This window comes from Cyprinus carpio, chromosome B12, assembly GCF_018340385.1.
Source record: "Cyprinus carpio isolate SPL01 chromosome B12, ASM1834038v1, whole genome shotgun sequence".
Lineage (NCBI taxonomy): Eukaryota > Metazoa > Chordata > Actinopteri > Cypriniformes > Cyprinidae > Cyprinus > Cyprinus carpio.
The window spans coordinates 9,572,668-9,594,326 of NC_056608.1; positions in this window are offsets into that span (position 1 = coordinate 9,572,668).

Sequence of the window (21,659 nt, forward strand, 5' to 3'; positions counted from 1 at the left end):
ATAGCTCGCAGAAGTTACTCTGTTCCTGCACCATTGTCCCTAGTTCATGTGGACACCAACCATAAGCTAATCACATGAGTATTTACCATTTTCTCTCTTACACTCACTATGCATGTACACATATACAGCAAATCTTACTTTTTTTCTTTACATAATGACACATGTACACACATTAAACATTAAAGGTCGACCGATAGTGAATTTTGCTGATACCGATTGCTAGTTTGGACCACACTGGCCGATACCGATTAATTAACTGATAATTTTTTAAATGGATACTGAACCAAAACTAAAATAGTGCTTTATTTAAAAAAAAAAAAAACAGTACTGAATCATACTAGTAGTAGTAATAATAATAAAAGTAATAGTAATAGTAAATTTTGAAATTACCACAAAGTCCATTTTATTTTTTCCAAAATGCCGTTTTATTTTTTTCCAAATTCCGTTATTTCCATTCGAATTTTTCTGGATTCGTTTTTTTTTTTTCCCGTTTAATTTTTCTCCACTCTGTTTTAATAGTTAAAGTTTATTAATCAAAAAGCAAGTCTAATTAATTAAAACCATGAAACTTATACATTTTCACATCAATTTAATAAAAGTTTCACAAAAATTACGTTTAGGGCCCTATGAAATGTTTTATTTTTTCTCACCATATTTTTTAATGTTACCAAATTCTGTGTTTTAGCATGTCTAACCTTATGATTTTTTCCCCCTCAAAAATTCTGTGTTATGTATTAAATTTTTTCTGGTTATTATATCAAGGCATGAAACATTAATTTCATTTATCTTTTAATTTCTGAAAATTAAGCAAACTTTTTTTTTGGCAAACAAAGGGGTTTTACTATTAAAATTAAAACATGGAAGAAATGTTGTGTGATTATTCCTTAAAAAATAATGTTTGTTTCATTTTAGTAGTAGGCTATGTACATTCTACTGAAAAATAGACTGGACTTTTATTTTGACAGGTTGCCGTGAATACATTTACAGTTCTGTGTATGTGATATGAGGCTAGTTTTACTCAAGTCAAACGGTCAGAAGCTCATGAAAGCTCTCTCAGAGCAGTTCTGGAATTGTTGTTCAAGTGTTTACGTCCTCATTTTTGAATTATTGACACTGTTTTATTAAATGTTGTTCAGTTGCTTTGACACAATCTTTTTTGTCTATATACAGTATAAATGAAACCTGCATCTGCGCCATTCATTAGAGTCATGCAGAACATAAAGGATTAATATTTAAATCGACTTTTGTGGCTTAATATTAACAGATACTAGTCCATATCGTGATTTGATTTAAGTGTAATGACCTGCTTTTGATTAATTAATTAAAAATTTGACCAATTCCGTGTTCACACGCAACACATGGGTTTTTGGCTAGGTTTAAAACAAGAAAAATAGCACCTTTAGATAACAAGGCAACATAATATATGCACTTTTACAGAAGCAGAAAAACAAAGTTCATTAAGAGCCGTGGGATTGCTTGTAATAAAGATTTAAATGCAAAAGGCACGAGAGTCGACTGTTTCTGTCAGTGGTGTTTTAATTTTAAATATTTGGGATATCCCAACAAGAAAAGTAGGCTAATTGTTGTGTTTAAATGTGTTGCCGCTTGCTTGAGCAGCTTATTATACAAACCTAGAAGTCAAATATGTTGTTTATATTTATTGAGTTTAAACTAATGTCTATGATTATTAAAGATTGTTACTGTTCTGTGATAAAGAGTCACAATGCTGAAGGACTATATATATATATATATATATATATATATATATATATATATATATATATATATATATATATATATATATATTTTTTTTTTTATTTGTTTACATGATTTGAAATCAAAATAATAAATAAATGTTGTGTGGTGTGGCCTAAACAGCCGCGGATCAGTAGCGGAGTTCAAACGCGACCTGTGTGAAAGCACATGAGTCCGTGCTGCGTCTGCAACGCATACATAACGCACACGGACTGCATACGCACATCAAACGGAGTATGTGTGAAACAGGCGTAACCATGGGCTCAGATTAATGAGACCTATAATCAATCAGTTTCAAAAATAAATACAAAACCAGTCCTAATTGAAAGAAAACAAGCTGATAAAAAGATTGATACCAATATTTGGTGATAATAGTGCATAACAAGATGTTTATTTTGTGAAGGCTGGTCATTCCTGACCAGGAACACCACAAGTGTGATTTTATTTATTTATTTTATTATAATACTTTATAATTTATTTAATTTTTTTGTACAAAATAAACGCTTTTCAAAACAAATTTATTGATTAAACATAAGAGGATGCTAGTGTGAAAAACAGTGCATGTTTTCATATTTTAATATCGATAAATTTATCATTTATTATTTACAAATAATGTTGTTGTTTTTTTCAAAAGCACGTAAACTACATAAGCTTAGATTAATGAGGCCTACAAAAAATCAGTTACAAAAATAAACACAAAACCAGTTCTAATTGAAAGAAAACAAGCTGATAAAAAAAAAAAATATTGATACCAATAGTAGGTGATAATATTGCATAAGAGATTATTTTTTTGTGCCCCAGTTATTTTTGACCAGGAACACCACAAGTGTTATAGGGACTTAACCTGAGGGTTAAGTTGAGATTTATAACAAATATTTTAACTGCTACTATGTAAACTGTTAAAAAAAAAAAAAAAAAACAACAACACCTGATTTGTTTAAGGTGTTTGCAAACCAAATGTTATTGCACTTTTGTTCATATAGCAATACTTTTAAATGAAAAAATGCACAATACACTAATTTTGAATTCATTACTGAACTTTTTGCATAACAATGTGATTAATCGCGATTAAAAAATGTAATCATTGCCCAGCACTAATATCCCGTTCTTGTATATTCCTATAGGAATGTATGTTTGGTACATGAGGAGCAGGAAGCCAAGGTGGAGCCGGCAGATCAGGGTGTCGGGATGAACCCGGCGGTGGAAGCCGAGTAGTAAGCCAGGGTGGAGCAAATGACGTAGAAGACCACCATGGTGGAGCAGGCGGAGCTAAAGACCACCAGAGCAGAGCTGAAGACCAGTCCCAGACAGCAAGCAGTTTCGGCCCAGATCTGGCCCATATCTGGCCCACGTGAAATCCATGCAGTCCAGATGTGGGCCGGATCTGGGCCGAAACTGCTTGCTGTCTGGGGTAAGGCGGAACTGAAGACCACCACAGCGGAGCAGATGGAGCTGAAGACCTGCTGAGCAGGCGGGGATGAAAAGCACGGAGCAGGTGAAGCTGAAGACAACCAGGGCAGAGCAAACGGACCTGAAGACCACCATAGCTATGCAGACTGGTCTGATGATTCCCACAGTGGAGCAGACAAACACCTCAGCAAAGCAGATGGGTACAACAATCCCCTCAGCAGAGCAGACGAGACTGAAGATCCCCACAGTAGAGCAGATGAGCACCAGGGTGGAGCTGATGGAGCTGAGGACCATTTCAGGGGATCTGATGGTGCAAGGGAACCACCAAAGTGGATCAGACGGGACTGGAACAAAGAGCACAGCGAGGCCTATGTGGTCATAACAGGACAGGAAGACGTAAACAGCCTCCCTGGCCATAACAGGAAGGGCATAGAGTTCACAAACTGCCTCCATGGCTATGACATGACAGGCAGAGAGTACATGTACTGTACATGCCACATTCAAATAAAATAAAAATAAAAATAAAAAAAAATAATAATAAAAATAAGTTGTGAGAAATCAAAAATAATAGGCTAAACCTGCGACATGAAAAACTAGAAATCATACAAAAAATGGGATAATAACTTGGAATATATCAATTACATTTAAGGATGTGTGCATTATGCCATAAAAAATAAAAGGATTGAAAAAGTGGCTTATTGTTGCGTGTTATAGGCTAGGCCTAGTTCTAACCCATATTTTGGCACTATAGTCACATTAATATCACAAATTATGAAAGGCTTGAAACTTACATTTAATAATAAATTTATTTCAGCAGGTCACACATATTTATTCATTATCTGGCCTTTTTTTTAAACACATTTTATGCCCATATAAAGAGCCCACAACATGCCGAAAATTATGTCCATAAATTAAGAAATTTATCACTTTTTATCGTTCCTTTGTATTAATTAAAATGTGTTTAAATATTAATTAATCCATTTTAAATAAATAAATAAATAAATAATAGGGTTTCGTATACAGAATTTGGCCGTGCAGGAGATTGGGGGAATCCATAAAATAAAAAAAATAAAAATAAATATAAATATAGATAACACAATACAGCTTAAGAATTTTGTAATTTAATTAGAAAACAAGTCCTGATTCACAACATTCATTTCCAAACACAGAAATCAGGTAGAGCCCTGTACGGGCCTCAAGCCTAACCCCTATAGCAGCCCTTGGCCAACAGCTTACCAGTATCCTCGGCCCGAGTTCGACTGAAGCCCGTGTCTCTTTTCTCTCTCGCCATTAAAAAAATTCAGTTTTGTTTTTAATTAAAAAGTTATATTTCTTATTGATTCATTATTAATTAATTTAGAAAAATGTTCGGAACTTTTTTATTTATTTATTTTTTTAATTCTGAGTGGATCATGTTTGATCAATTTAGCCTTCTCAAATGATCACGACTTGCTTAAAATAAAATCTGTAGATATAGAACACTTAAACCATATAACAATGTTAGTTCAAACATTAAAAAGTGCACTGTTAGGCGTATATCTAAGCGTTTGTACAGAGAGTGTGGAAGTTAATGCGTGGAGGCACCAGTGCGATCCCTTCATTCTGTTCTCCATAACAGTGGAAACAACTCTAAGTATGCCATTTTTGCTCTTACAGATAAGACTAATATTTCATTTAGAACTGTGAATGGTGTACCCTTATTTTTGTGCAAACTCACATGAATATCAACAAAAGGTTGTGCTTTTGTAAAATAGAGAAAATAAACCGGATGCGCTTTCTGCCATCTCTGTCTGCGTGAACATGTCGAGCTCGGGTTGAAATGCAAAGCTCTAAAAGCAGGTGCAGTTTAGCTTTCCCATGTCAGAAACTGATGGTTTATATTCACAGTAAGCTACATATAATACATATAAGACTGAATCCATGAAGGGCTAATAATGACAGTAAAACATTAATATTATCGCACTTTGAATTAATAGGCTGAAACCAGGCTGATTACATCAGACATTGCAGAGAGAACAGAGAGAAATAATTAATTATTATGAAAGCAAAAATGTGTTTTTGTTCCATTAATAATTTTTATGTGAGGTTGAAAAATAAACGGTGCTATTACCATCGGTGCTGTAAGTCAGTTTTATAGGCTATTCATCAAAAGCAGCATCAAAAAGCAGCTTGCTCATTGGCAGTCCTGTTCATATGTATATATATATATATATATTAGGTCTGTAAGATCAGCATTAGAACACTATAATAAACACACAATAATTATCTGCTTGATGACACTGTTATTTTTATTATTGTGAAGTGAGATGAATGAAGAGAGCGTCTGTCTTGCACAAACACTCAATGAAAAAAGTGAAGTTCGGTTTATCAAGTTAATCCATGGTCCAGTGGTAGAAGTGATGTGTATATTCTGCAGTTCGCTGTTTTTTATTTTTATTTATTTATTTATTTTTAGATAGAGCGTGTCCATTTTACACTAAGCATCCAGTAGTGTGACTAAATTATGTCCAGCTTGAGGGGGTTGGGGTTTGGGGTTAGTTCTGTATAGCTTGTGGGGGTTGAAATAAAGGTGTGAATCTCTTGCTCTTTCATATGGAGAGTGACTGATTGTCACGATCATTATCTGGAGTGCCCATGAACTTCAGTAGAGGGCACTCCACTCAGGACCATTCCACCCATCAACCACCAGATTTCACTTGGACACTAGCACCTCTCATACTGTTGCACCACACCCGAACTACATTCCCCATGAGTCACTAGCTGTGTCCCAAAGTTGAGTGTGCACACTTCGAAGGCCACGGACTTCGAAGACCAGACCTCTGAAGTGCACGAAGGGTCCTCCGAAGTGCGTGAGATGCTCCGCCTTCGCAGGATTCCCTAATTCCGTCACCAGGTGTTTCCGATTAGCGCTCTGTCGCATAGCAATGGTGCGAGAAGAGCGCTGACGAGAGGACAGTCCTGTCAGGACAGGTGGAGCCAGAGCTGCTCATTTTTGTTTTTATGATTTACTCATAATGGAGGAGACGGTGATGAACCTCAGGCTTAGCCAAGACCGAGGCCAGGTAAGTTACACTGGTTTGCTGCGTCCTTTGTCGGATTACAACTTTAAATGCAGGTACTGGCTTGGAGCTTACTTGAATAATGTAATGATACACATAAAAAACTACAAAATACACACATAGCAGTTCAAATGCTGACTGATATCTTACAAAGGTGCAATTTTATGTAGTTTATTGTCTTGACCATATAGACAGGTTTGCAACCCGTATTTTTTTAGGCAGTTAAACCATAAAAAATAAAACTGTATTTAAAAATAGAGCATAGTACAGCTTAATGTCCAGCAACTTTAAATTTAATAACCTTGAACATATTTAGAAGTAAACTGCAACATACACAGAAGTGCAGCAGTATTATTAGTGTAAAACCATTTTGACAAATTCTTTTTTCAAGACAATATTGCACATACCTTTACTTTAACTCTCAATACCTGAAGTATATTAGAGTATGCAAGATAACACTTTTACTTAAAGATAGTTCAGCCAAAAATGAACATTGTGTAATCATTTACTCACCCTTCAGTTGCTCCAGGTTTGTAATTTATATTTTTGGGTGAACTATCCCTTCAACTAAGGTTTTAAATAGGAGTAGTAGTTGTTCCCCAATATGGTATTAGTAGTTACTAAAAGTAGTTTACTAAAGTAGCTCAATATTTCTTGTTCTAATTACGTTGTCATAGCTCTAAACATTTTCTCTTTTCCTTCTTTCCCTAAATCAGACCAGACCCCTGTACTGCAGGACAAAGCTGAATGTGCCAGCTCTGGACAGGTGTTTTATGGTTTTGTTCTGAGCAGGGAGACCCTGACTGTGCTGCTGGATCTACTGAGAAGTGAACGTCAACAGTGATGGTGTGCCACGATCCAGACCCTGGTGTTTCTCTTCTGTCTGCCAGCGGTACATCATACAGATGGTCTCCAGAGTGTTTGACATGTCCCTCGTTCCACTGTCACTGCATTGTCCTCCGAGTCTCTGAGGAGGTGCTGGCCTTCACCAAGAGATTGACCTCCTGAAAACCCCAGAACACATGGCTCAAACTGATGTTGTTTTTCTGATGTTAAACCTAAGCTATGTTGTAAATGGTTGTAAAAAGTACTTTCTATTATGTATAGAACAATTTGTTTTAATGTGTAAAAAAAGTATTTACAGGACAAACAAATAAACAAAAGAATATTTTGTGAAAAAAAAAATTATAAGCTACATTAAAAAAAATTAACAATGTACATAAGCACTTTCTTTTATTTACACATGTGAATATGCAAAACAAAAATACAAAATGTACAGAAAGTACTGAGGCTTATTTACGAATAAATTACAGACAAAAAATGAATAATGTATACAATTTATGCATTTCATTTTTAACTTGCGTCACAAAAATAAACTACAGAAATTAGATTGTTTCACTGACAATATGACATTTAAAAATATATATTGGAAAAACTGTAATGTACTCATTTTTCCCCACTGTTTTCTCTTGGCTAATGAAGAATGTATTTGTTTGAGTTTGATGTCCTCCCTGTCTACTCGCTCCCTCACCTGTCTCAGGACACTTCACAAATGAACCATGCCTGTTAACAACAAAAACACATGCTCACTTTCTCCAGAATAGTATTAAAACAAAAGAATATGGAAACACTTATGAAAAAAGACAGGTTTGCAATCTTAACATTAGAAAACATGACACAGCAAGACATGCATACAAAATACTGAAGTGCTAAAGTTTGGTTAAAACATTTGTAGACATCTCCTGCATGACAGCACTTCAAAAACACAACAAAGGGAAAGACCATTGCCTTATATAGTGGTTGTCTTATTGTTTGTGGGCTTTATGTTAAAAAAAACCTGGCTTTAAACACTTTCGCTAGGTATCTGAGTAAATGAAAACACAATACTTACATTGCAATGTGAAGTCCTCCACAGAACTTTCACCTGCCTCTGAATATAAACACCTTCGTCCTATGCACGCAAGTGATTCGTCGCGCCGCGGTGACACATTCACACTTCAAATGCGGTCTTTGAAGTGCGCATTCTGACTTTGGGACAGCTTACGTCGTAACACAATCGCACTTCACATCCGCACTTCGGAGTCCACACACTTCAGTTTGGGACACCCTTCATCGCGCCACTGTGACGCATTCGCACTTCAAATGCGCACTTCGGAGTCCATGCACTTAAGTTTGGGACACAGCTACTGCGTCACAATCACCTTGCCACACCTGCACCTCATTCATCAGCCAAATTCCTTGCCACACCTGCACCTCATTTACACACACATAAAAGCAGCACAATCACGCTCACTCACTGTGAAGTCTTGTTTAGCCTGCCTAGCATTTCTGAGTGGTTTCCCTTGGGTTTGGGTTTTCCGTGTCTGATCTTGGATTGCGTATTTCGACTCTGATTCTCTGCTGCCTGCCCCGATCTCATCTTGGTTCTGTTTGCGATTCTGGTTGCCCCTAATATACCTGACGCCATTCCTGATTTCTGCCTGTCTGACCATTCTTTGAATAAAATTCTGCACATGGATCCGAACGCCTCTGACTCCATGTTACACTGTGTAATGACCCAGAACTCGACATGGGATCCATATGCAGGCTTTATTGCAGAGACCCGTAGTCGTACAGGCAATGGTCAATACCAGCAATATCAACAACATAGGAAGAACAGAGAATCAAAATCCAGTAACAAGCAAGGGTCGGTAGGTAGGCAGCAAAGGTACGGAAAGGATATCAAACAGGATCGGCAACAGGAAATCAAACACTGGTAATAACGCTCAGAAATGACAGACACAGCAAATCAAGACTTTGCGTTGATCTCCTGTGATAGTCCAGCTTTTATATACAAGTCCTGATGAAGAGCACCTGTGACGGTGATTAGAGTCCAAGGACGGGGCTTGTGGGAAATGTAGTGTAGTCAGTGTAAATGAATGGATGGATGCGTGTGTGTCGGTATTCAGGTGAGGGTGCCCTCTGCTGGCCAGCAGAGGGAATCACGGGGTTCGTCTCCGTGACAGGGGCCCCCCCCCGTGAGCGACTCCTGGCGCGAGGAGGCAAACGACGTCGGGGTCTACCACGGGGTCGAGGGGCCGGTCTTTCAGGATGTAAGGGATGAAATTCATCGATGATATTGGGGTCTAGAATATCCTCAGAATTTACCCAAGAGCGCTCCTCTGGACCGTACCCCTCCCAGTCGACCAGATACTGTAGGATTCTTCCCCGATGTCTGGAATCGAGTAACTCTTGGACTTGGTAAGCCTCCTCGCCCTCTATGGTGATGGGTTGAGGGGCCTGTGCACGGGACCTCCCCTCTCCCTCGTCTCTTGGACCAGCAGCGGGCTTGAGCAGGGATACATGAAAGGTGGGAGAAATACGGTATGTGTTAGGAAGTGCCAAACGGAAAGAAACTGGGGTTATTTGTCTAGTGATTTGGAATGGACCCACGTACCTTGGACTCAGTTTGCGGCAAGGAAGCCGGAGACGGAGATCCCGTGTTGATAACCACACCCATTGACCCGGCTGGTAGTTGGGACCGGGGCGCCTTCGGCGGTCCGCTTGCTCCTTTTGCCTTTGAACAGCATGTTGAAGGTGAACATGAGCCCGATTCCAAACCTCTTCACTGCGTGCCATCCAATCGTTCACAGCCGGTACGTCCGTTGGATCCCCTGACCATGGGAACATCGGTGGTTGGAACCCCAGTACAGACTTAAAGGGAGTCAGACCAGTTTAGGGTTTGAGAAGGGAGTTTTGCGCATATTCTGCCCATAGTAAGTATCGAGCCCAATCGTCCTGATTCTGGTTGCAGTAGGTCCTGAGGAAGCGGTTAAGTTCTTGATTGAGCCTCTCTACTTGTCCGTTTGCCTGGGGATGATAACCAGAGGTGAGGCTGACATTGACATTCAGAGCTTTGAAGAAGGCTGACCATAATTGAGAGGTGAATTGAGGTCCTCGGTCTGACACGATGTCTTCGGGTAAGCCATACAATCGAAAGACCCAATTGCAGAGGTGTTCTGCAGTCTGAAGAGCTGTGGGTAGTTTGGGTAGTGGAATGAGTCTACAAGCCTTGGAGAATCGATCTATGATGGTAAGTATGGTAGTGTGGCCCTGGGAATTGGGAAGATCCGTAATAAAGTCTATTGCAATGTGAGACCATGGTCGTTGTGGAATGGGGAGTGGTTGAAGGAGACCGGCAGGAGATTGTTTGGACGATTTTTTAGTGATACAGTTTTTTTCATTGCTGTATGTAGTTGGTTGTGTCCTTGTGCAGTGGTTCCCACCAGAAGCGGTTCTCCAGCTGATTAATGGTGGCTGTGATACCTGGGTGACTGGAAGATGGATGCCAGTGAACTTGACTGATGACCTGATCACGAAGATGTTCAGGGACGAAGATTCTGTCGACTGGGCAGGCCACTGGGGTCTCGTTCTGCTCCCTGTATTGTTGGAGCAAAGTCATGATGTCCCATTGAATGGGGGCTCACTGGTACTTAATGAGGCGTTGAACATGGGCTCAGTAGGTTCATGAGACGGCAAGAAGACTGGGTGATCAGTGCGACGAGAACTGGATCGTCGGGCACGTTGCAGATTGTCAATGGAGATGGTCAGTTTCGATGAAGCTATTAAGATCTCTGCCCTCGTCTCTGCATGCTAGCTCAGCTTGAAGATCATAATTCAGACCCTTGCGGAAGAGTACTTTTAACGTGTCGCTCACCCAGTTAGTTTGTGCCGCCAGAGTGCGAAATCGTAGGGCATAATCAGCCGCCGTCATTCTGCCTTGCGATAACTCCAATAAGCGATCTCCAGCTCCCTTTCCCTCCTTAGGATGATTGAATACTGCCCTGAACTGTTGTAGGAAATCCTGAAAGGAGGTGAACGTGAACAGTCAGCAGTGAACATACAAAGGCGATCCTCCCAGTATCAGTTGTATACAGCATGGGTTGCTGTTCAACAAACAGGGAGCATTGTAATAGAAATCCCTTACACTTGCTGGCGTCACCGTTGTATCTCTCCGGGAAAGCGAGACGGGGATTAACCTGGGACGGCGTCCCTGCAACGTGGGCAATGGCGGACGCTTCCGGCGTTGGTGTGGCCGGGGGAGCTGTATGGAGACTCTGAATGGCTTTGACGAGTTCCTCTGTGATAGACGTCAGTCGATTCAGCTGAAACTGGTTAACAGCGATCTGACTGGCTTGAGCCGCCATGGTGGTATAAAGACCTTCATAAGCCGCTGGATCTCGTGTTGGCGAAGTCTTCTGTAATGACCCAGAACTCGACATGGGATCCATATGCAGGCTTTATTGCAGAGACTCGTAGTCGTACAGGCAATGGTCAATACCAGCAATATCAACAACATAGGAAGAACAGAGAATCAAAATCCAGTAACAAACATGGGTCGGTAGGTAGCTAGCAAAGGTACGGAAAGGATATCAAACAGGATCGGCAACAGGAAATCAAACACGGGTAATAACGCTCAGAAATGACAGACACAGCAAATCAAGACTTCGCGTTGATCTCCTGTGATAGTCCAGCTTTTATACACAAGTCCCTGAAAGAGCACCTGTGACGGTGATTAGAGTCCAAGGACGGGGCTTGTGGGAAATGTAGTGTAGTCAGTGTAAATTAATGGATGGATGCGTGTGTGTGTCAGTATTCAGGTGAGGGTGCCCTCTGCTGGCCAGCAGAGGGAATCACGGGGTTCGTCTCCGTGACAGAGCCCCCCCCCCTGTGAGCGACTCCTGGCGCGAGGAGGCAAACGACGTCGGGGTCTACCACGGGGTCGAGGGGCCGGTCTTTCAGGATGTAAGCGATGAAATTCATCGATGAGATTGGGGTCTAGAATATCCTCAGAATTTACCCAAGAGCGCTCCTCTGGACCGTACCCCTCCCAGTCGACCAGATACTGTAGGATTCTTCCCCGACGTCTGGAATCGAGTAACTCTTGGACTTGGTAAGCCTCCTCGCCCTCTATGGTGATGGGTTGAGGGGCCTGTGCACGGGACCTCCCCTCTCCCTCGTCTCTTGGACCAGCAGCGGGCTTGAGCAGGGATACATGAAAGGGTGGGAGAAATACGGTATGTGTTAGGAAGTGCCAAACGGAAAGAAACTGGGGTTATTTGTCTAGTGATTTGGAATGGACCCACGTACCTTGAACTCAGTTTGCGGCAAGGAAGCCGGAGACGGAGATCCCGTGTTGATAACCACACCCATTGACCCGGCTGGTAGTTGGGACCGGGGCGCCTTCGGCGGTCCGCTTGCTCCTTTTGCCTTCGAACAGCATGTTGAAGGTGAACATGAGCCCGATTCCAAACCTCTTCACTGCGTGCCATCCAATCGTTCACAGCCGGTACGTCCGTTGGATCCCCTGACCATGGGAACATCGGTGGTTTGGAACCCCAGTACACACTTAAAGGGAGTCAGACCAGTTGAGGGTTTGAGAAGGGAGTTTTTGCGCATATTCTGCCCATAGTAAGTATCGAGCCCAATCGTCCTGATTCTGGTTGCAGTAGGTCCTTAGGAAGCGTTTAAGTTCTTGATTGAGCCTCTCTACTTGTCCGTTTGCCTGGGGATGATAACCAGAGGTGAGGCTGACATTGACATTCAGAGCTTTGAAGAAGGCTGACCGTAATTGAGAGGTGAATTGAGGTCCTCGGTCTGACACAATGTCTTCGGGTAAGCCATACAATCGAAAGACCCAATTGCAGAGGTGTTCTGCAGTCTGAAGAGCTGTGGGTAGTTTTGGGTAGTGGAATGAGTCTACAAGCCTTGGAGAATCGATCTATGATGGTAAGTATGGTAGTGTGGCCCTGGGAATTGGGAAGATCCGGAATAAAGTCTATTGCAATGTGAGACCATGGTCGTTGTGGAATGGGGAGTGGTTGAAGGAGACCGGCAGGAGATTGTTTGGACGATTTGTTAGTGATACAGTTATTTCATTGCTGTATGTAGTTGGTTGTGTCCTTGTGCAGTGATTCCCACCAGAAGCGGTTCTCCAGCTGATTAATGGTGGCTGTGATACCTGGGTGACCGGAAGATGGATGGCAGTGAACTTGACTGATGACCTGATCACGAAGATGTTCAGGGACGAAGATTCTGTCGACTGGGCAGGCCACTGGGGTCTCGTTCTGCTCCCTGTATTGTTGGAGCAAAGTCATGATGTCCCATTGAATGGGGGCTCGAACTGCTCGAACGTGTTGATCTGCATGGGCTCAGTAGGTTCATGAGACGGCAAGAAGACTGGGTGATCAGTGCGACGAGAACTGGATCGTCGGGCACGTTGCAGATTGTCAATGGAGATGGTCAGTTCGATGAAGCTATTAAGATCTCTGCCCTCGTCTCTGCATGCTAGCTCAGCTTGAAGATCATAATTCAGACCCTTGCGGAAGAGTACTTTTAGTATGTCACGCACCCTAGTTAGTTTGTGCCGCCAGAGTGCGAAATCGTAGGGCATAATCAGCCGCCGTCATTCTGCCTTGCGATAACTCCAATAAGCGATCTCCAGCTCCCTTTCCCTCCTTAGGATGATTGAATACTGCCCTGAACTGTTGTAGGAAATCCTGAAAGGAGGTGAATGTGAACAGTCAGCAGTGAACAAACAAAGGCGATCCTCCCAGTATCAGTTGTATACAGCGTGGGTTGCTGTTCAACAAACAGGGAGCATTGTAATAGAAATCCCTTACACTTGCTGGCGTCACCGTTGTATCTCTCCGGGAAAGCGAGACGGGGATTAACCTGGGACGGCGTCCCTGCAACGTGGGCAATGGCGGACGCTTCCGGCGTTGGTGTGGCCGGGGGAGCTGTATGGAGACTCTGAATGGCTTTGACGAGTTCCTCTGTGATAGACGTCAGTCGATTCAGCTGAAACTGGTTAGCAGCGATCTGACTGGCTTGAGCCGCCATGGTGGTATAAAGAACTTCATAAGCCGCTGGATCTCGTGTTGGCGAAGTCTTCTGTAATGACCCAGAACTCGACATGGGATCCATATGCAGGCTTTATTGCAGAGACTCGTAGTCGTACAGGCAATGGTCAATACCAGCAATATCAACAACATAGGAAGAACAGAGAATCAAAATCCAGTAACAAGCAAGGGTCAGTAGGTGGGCAGCAAAGGTACGGAAAGGATATCAAACAGGATCGGCAACAGGAAATCAAACACAGGTAATAACGCTCAGAAATGACAGACACAGCAAATCAAGACTTCACGTTGATCTCCTGTGATAGTACAGCTTTTATACACAAGTCCTGATGAAGAGCACCTGTGACGGTGATTAGAGTCCAAGGACGGGGCTTGTGGGAAATGTAGTGTAGTCAGTGTAAATGAATGGATGGATGCGTGTGTGTCAGTATTCAGGTGAGGGTGCCCTCTGCTGGCCAGCAGAGGGAATCACGGGGTTCGTCTCCGTGACACACTGATTTGGCTTTTGCAATTTTTGCAATGGCATACAGGAGTTACTTACAAAATAATGTTTTTTTTTTCTCAGGAGACATGAGGCGCCTCTCAGAAAGAAACAAAGAAACTGGCGAAAGAGACGCACATCTGCCAAAGAGAAAAACTTTTGTTCTTAATGTGTGCTGCTTTGACTATTTTCTGTTTTAATTGTATGCGGCAATGCTGCAGTCATTTTGGCAATACAAATGTAAAAATATATTGCAAAAATATATTGCAGTAATAAGAAACGTCCCGAGACATTAGGCCTAATCATTTTTAGTTTCATTATTTGGCAATTCCAGCATTATTAACATAAATTCTAACAGAATGTATTCATTACCAATATATTGAACCATCTCTTTATGTTTTTCTAAATCCCAAACAGAGTCCAGACATCAGAAAAGTATCCGTCTATGAACGTGTTTTATAGGCTATTTTAGATTTGGGAAACACATGCATTACGGACTCTACAGAAAAGACCGGAGTTTTTGGGAGACAACATATTTTGTAGACTTTCTGTGATTTACAATGCACAAACCAGAAGCAACAATATCTGCAGAATGGAGATGGGTTAACCATTCACAAAAAATAAAATAGGCCTATCAATTTTATTTAAATTTTTGTTTTTGTGTTTCAGAGGCGAAATCAATGTTAAGGATGTGTCATCACTGCGTTACAGACCGTTCTGAAAGCAGAATTTATGGAAATGCGTATATAATGCTTTAAAAACTTTAACAGAGATGTCTAGAAGGAATTTAATAGGGCTGCCCCCCACGTAAGATTTTTTTAGTTACTAGTAGTCGTTCATTTAAGTCATTATTCAACTAATCGCACATTTATATTAAATTAACACAGTCTAATCAATAATGAGCCTTAATATATTCCGCACACAGGAAGAAGTACACAGGAATATATTCCGCCACAGGAAGAAGTAACCCAATAATTGTGAAAAAGGAGACATTTTAATTATTTATTAAAAAACTAATGTTTTCTTGTCAGCTACAATATGAAATTCACAGTGCTGATTCTCTCCACATGGACTCGCCTTTCGAGAGAAAGGAGTTGAGGCAGAAGCCGAAGTAGAATCCATATGCAGGGTTTTTTAAACAGTTCCACAAATCCAAACTCAGTGTCAGCAAAGGCAAGCGGTGAAGTCATACACAAGGAGGCAGTCCGAACAGGCAAACAGGCAAAAGTGCAATCCAAAAGAGTAGTCAAGACAATAAGAATAAATGTTGCGAGTTGCACTGCGCAAATCTTGCACTATGATATTCTAAGGAATAGTATACAACCCTGCATTTAAATGCGGCTGCAATTTTTTCTTTTTTTTTTTTTTTGAGACGTGAGGTAAAATTATATGGTGCCTCATGTTTTACTAAAATAACGGAAATAATTTATAAAATACACAACAATTTCTTAATTAGTATACAAACAGATATCTTTTTCCCAAGTAGTTATCTGTCAAAATAAAGGACAGGTAACGCATAACAAAGTAGAGTGTGTGTCAAAAAATGCATGCTGTTTTATTAAATGAATTTTAAAATATATATTTTTTTTTTACTTATACGTAAATTAATTTACTTATATGGCCTAATATGTGAGAATATTGACATTTTGCATATAGATCCATGTATGTAGCCTAGCTCACTAAAAAAGGCTACCCACTTTTAATGTTCTGATGAAAGGTAAACCACGATTTATTTAGGATAATATAACAATGTTAAAAGTTAAATGTTTCAAATCTAAAATGTGGTTTAATCCTGTGCAGCTTAGAGAAAATATAAGCACAGGCTCATTTGGCTTGACATTTATCTTGCTTGAATTCATTCTAAGAAATGCACATAACTTCTTAAGTAGGCCTACAAAATTTTCATCTGTGAATATTAAATATTTTAACTACAATGTTTTTCTTTCATTTTCCCTGACTGCATCCATCAAATGTAACACATTGGCGAAGCGAGGCGACGCAAAGCTGACGGCTATTTGCGAAAATGTGCTTTGATGCCTTTGTTTGATAACTTGTGGTTAAAGCGCCACTCATTAGTCAAAAGCTGCAAATGCACTTTGCAGACGCGGCGGTGCTCACACTGGTAGAAAGCACACTCTGGTTGGCCACCTACTGTAAGTCATTGACAAGAAACACTTGTTTTGTTTACTTTGTCATCACTCAATGGCTGGATGTCTAAGTGGTGCATGCAGAATAACATAAGTTTCATAGACAATTGGATGAGCTTGTGGGGCAGACCTGACCTGTTGAAAAGAGATGGTCTTCATTCCTCCTGGTGTGGTGCCACTCTTCTCTCTAGAAATATGGCACATAGTCTTAGAGTTTGTACTTGACTAACTGGGGCCCAGGTCAGGAAGCAGACAGACTGGCTAAACCGACCGTCTGCTAGCCACCTCACGTCATAGAAGTCAGTTAATTCTCAGCACATAGAGACTCTTTCACCTAGATATCACACTATAGATACTGTGTCTGTTCCCCGAACTAGAAAATACAAAAAACGTCCAAACCAATTTAAGAGTAACAATTTAATTGAGGTTCAACAAATAAAAAACAGATGTAATATGGATAAACAAATGATAAAGCTTGGCTTATTGAATATCAGGTCCCTTTCTACGAAAGCACTTTTTGTAAATGATATGATCACTGATCATAATCTAGATGTGCTCTGTTTGACAGAAACCTGGCTAAAACCTGATGATTACATTATTTTAAAAGAGTCTACCCCCCCAATATTACTGTTATAAACATGAGCCATGTCCAAAAGGTAAAGGGGGAGGTTTTGCTTCAATTTGTAACAATGTTCTCAGAATTTCTCAGAGGGTGGGCTTCAAGTATAACTCGTTTGAAGTAATGGTGCTTCATATAACATTATCCAGAGAAACGAGTGTTAATGATAAATCCCCAGTGATGTTTGTACTGACTACTGTATACAGGCCACCAGGGCACCATACAGACTTTATTAAAGATTTTGCTGATTTTACACCGAGTTAGTGCTGGCTGCAGATAAAGTTTTAATTGTTGGTGATTTTAATATCCATGCTGATAATGAAAAAGATGCACTGGGATCAGCATTTATAAGGCATTCTGAACTCTGTTGGGGTTAGACAACACGTATCAGGACCTACTCACTGTCGAAATCATACTCTAGATCAAATACTGTTTAATACTTTAATACTGTAAATTCCTTCATAGAGATAAATGGTATCTGTGAGGATTTCCAGTCAGGATTTAGACCGTATCACAGTACAGAGACTGCTCTTCTTAGAGTTACAAATGACCTGCTCTTATCATCTGATCGTGGTTGTATCTCTCTATTAGTGCTTTTGAATCTTAGTGCTGCGTTCGACACTATTGACCACAACATTCTTTCGCATAGACTAGAAAACTTTGTTGGCATTAATTGAAGAGCATTAGCATGGTTTAAATTGTACTTATATGACCGCCATCAATTCGTAGCAGTGAAGGTATCATATCGATCACAAGTGCAGTATGGAGTACCTCAAGGCTCAGTACTAGGGCCATTGCTCTTCACGCTTTACATGTTACCCTTGGGAGATATCATCAGGAAACACTATGTTAGCTTTCACTGTTATGCTGATACTCAGCTCTATATTTCTTTGCGCCCCAGCGAAACATACCAATTTGAAAAACTCACGGAATACATAGTCGATATAAAAACTGGATAACGAGTAATTTCTTACTGCTAAATTCTGAAAAAACAGAGGTGTTAATTATAGGACCTAAAAACTCTGCATTTAATAACCTAGAAGGCTGTCTAAGACTTGATGGCTGCTCTGTCAATTCTTCGTCATCAGTTAGAAATCTAAGTTTGCTATTTGATAGCAATCTTTCCTAAGAAAGCCGCGTTTCTAGCATTTGTAAAACTGCATTTTTCCATCTCAAAAATATATCTAAATTACGGCCTATGCTCTCAATGTCAAATGCAGAAATGTTAATTCATGCGTTCATGACCCCGAGGTTAGACTATTGTAATGCTTATTGGGTGGTTTTTCTGTTCGCTTAATAAACAAACCCCAGCTAGTCCAAAATGCAGCAGCTAGAGTTCTTACTAGAACCAGGAAGTATGACCATATTAGTCCGGTCCTGTCAACACTGCACTGGCTCCCTATCAAACATTGTATAGATTTTAAAATCTTACTTATTACTTATAAAGCCCTGAATGGTTTAGCCCCTTAGTATTTGAATGAGCTCTTTTTACATTATAGTCCTCCACATCCGCTGCGTCCTCAAAACTCAGGCAATTTGATAATACCTAGAATATCAAAATCAACTGCGGATGGCAAATCCTTTTCCTATTTAGCGCCTAAACTCTGGAATAACCTAACTAACATTGTTCGGGAGGCAGACACACTCTTGCAGTTTAAATCTAGATTAAAGACCTATCTCTTTGACCTGGCTTGCACATAACACACTAATACATTTCTAAAATCCAAATCCGTTAAAAGATTTTTAGGCAACATTAATTAGGTAAACCGGAACTGGGAACACTTCCCATAACACTCGATGTACTTGCTACATCGTTAGAAGAATGGCATCTACGCTAATATTAGTCTGTTTCTCTATTATTCCGAGGTCAACGTAGCCACCAGATCCAATCTGTATCCAGATCAGAGGGTCACTGCAGTCACCCGGATCCTGTACGTATCCAGCCCAGATGGTGGATCAGCACCTAGAAAGGACCTCTACAGCCCTGAAAGACAGCAGAGACCAGGACAACTAGATGAGCCGCAGAAACAGATCCCCTGTAAAGACCTTGTCTTAGACCACAGGAAACAAAGGATTCTTCTGCACAATCTGACTTTGTTGCAGCCTGGAATTTAACTGCTGGTTTTGTCTGGCCAGAGGAGAACTGGCCCCCCAACTGAGTCTGGTTTCTCCTAAGGTTTTTTCTCCATTCTGTCACCGATGGAGTTTTGGTTCCTTGCCGCTGTCGCCCCTGGCTTGCTTAGTTTGGGACCCTTCATTTACAGCGATATTATTGACTTGATTGCAAATGATTGCACAGATACTATTTAAACTGAACTGAGATGAATGACATCACTGAATTCAATGATAAACTGCATTTAACTGTCACTTTGCATTATTGACACACTGTTTTCCTAATTAATGTTGTTCAGTTACTTTGACACAATCTTTTTTGTTTAAAGCGCTATATAAATAAAGGTGACTTGACTTGACTTGAATTGACTTTGCTGAGGCGTGCTGAACTCACGTTTGGTCTCGTACTGTATTGCATACCATGTCAGTGTTGTGCGCTTGCTTGGGCCTTTGTTGTGAGAAACAGTAAAGTGTGTCCAGCTGAATTCAATTTCAATTTTGTCAGATGGGTATAAAAAAAGATAGTATACAGCCCTCATATGAAGCCCCTTGTGTGAAGACCGAAGAGTGTAAAGGCCATCGACTCTACGGTGCGACTCCACAGTGCAGGGACACCAGCAAGGGACATAAGTATTGCTTTTGATTCATCCTCTTTTATACACCTAGCTTCACTTCTTTTTCAGTTTTCATGACCAACTCTTACTATGTGTTTCCATATCCCTACTATTACTATTACTCGCAAACCAAGCATAACACACTATAGGCAGCGCAATCCTAACATGCACACTTTGCCTATGTCTGCTAACACACTACTTTCTTTTTCTATTGATTTGTCAGTCTGCAGTACAAACCCGATTCCAAAAAAGTTGGGACACTGTACAAATTGCACAGAAATTAATGATGTGGAAGTTTCAAATTTCAATATTTTATTCAGAATACAACATAGATGACATATCAAATGTTTAAACTGAGAAATTGTATCATCTTAAGGGAAAAATAAGTTGATTTTAAATTTCATGGCATCAACACATCTCAAAAAAGTTGGGACAAGGCCATGTTTAACACTTTGTGGCATCCCCTCTTCTTTTTATAACAGTCTGCAAATGTCTGGGGACTGAGGAGACAAGTTGCTCCAGTTTAGGAATAGGAATGTTGTCCCATTTTTGTCTAATACAGGCTTCTAGTTGCTCAACTGTCTTATGTCTTCTTTGTCACATCTTCCTCTTTATGATGCGCCAAATGTTTTCTATGGGTGAAAGATCTGGACTGCAGGCTGGCCATTTAAGTGCCCGGATCCTTCTTCTACGCAGCCATGATGTTGTCATGCAACCCCATACCATCAGAGATGCAGGCTTCTGTACTGAGCACTGATAACAACTTGGGTTTGTCCTTGTCCTCTTTAGCCCAGATGACATGGCGTCCCAGTTTTCCAAAAAGAACTTCAAATTTTGATTAGTCTGATCACAGAACTATTATTCACTTTGCCACAGTCCATTGTAAATGAGCCTTGGCCCAGAGAAAACGCCTGCGCTTCTGGATCATGTTTATATATGGCTTCTTTTTTTACCTATAGAAAAAGGCGAATGGCACGGTGGATTGTGTTCATGACAATGTTTTCTGGAAGTATTCCTGAGCCCATGTTGTGATTTCCATTACAGTAGCATTCCTGTATGTGATGCAGTGGCGTCTAAGGGCCCGAAGGTCATGGGCATCCCATTATGGTTTTCCGGCCTTGACCCTTACGCACAGAGATTGTTCCAGATTCTCTGAATCTTGGATGATATTATGCACTGTAGACGATGAGAACTTCAAACTCTTTGCAATTTTTCTCTGAGAAACTCCTTTCTGATATTGCTCCACTATTTTTCGCCGCAGCATTGGGGGAATTGGTGATTCTCTGCCCATCTTGACTTCTGAGAGACACTGCCACTCTGAGAGGCTCTTTTTATACCCAATCATGTTGCCAATTGACCTAATAAGTTGCAAAATGGTCCTCCAGCTGTTCCTTATATGTACGTTTAACTTTTCCGGCCTCTTATTGCTACCTGTCCCAACTTTTTGGGAATGTGTAGCTCTCCTGAAATCCAAAATGAGCCAATATTTGGCATGACATTTCAAAATGTCTCACAACATTTTATATGTTATCTATATTCTATTGTGAATAAAATATAAGTTTAT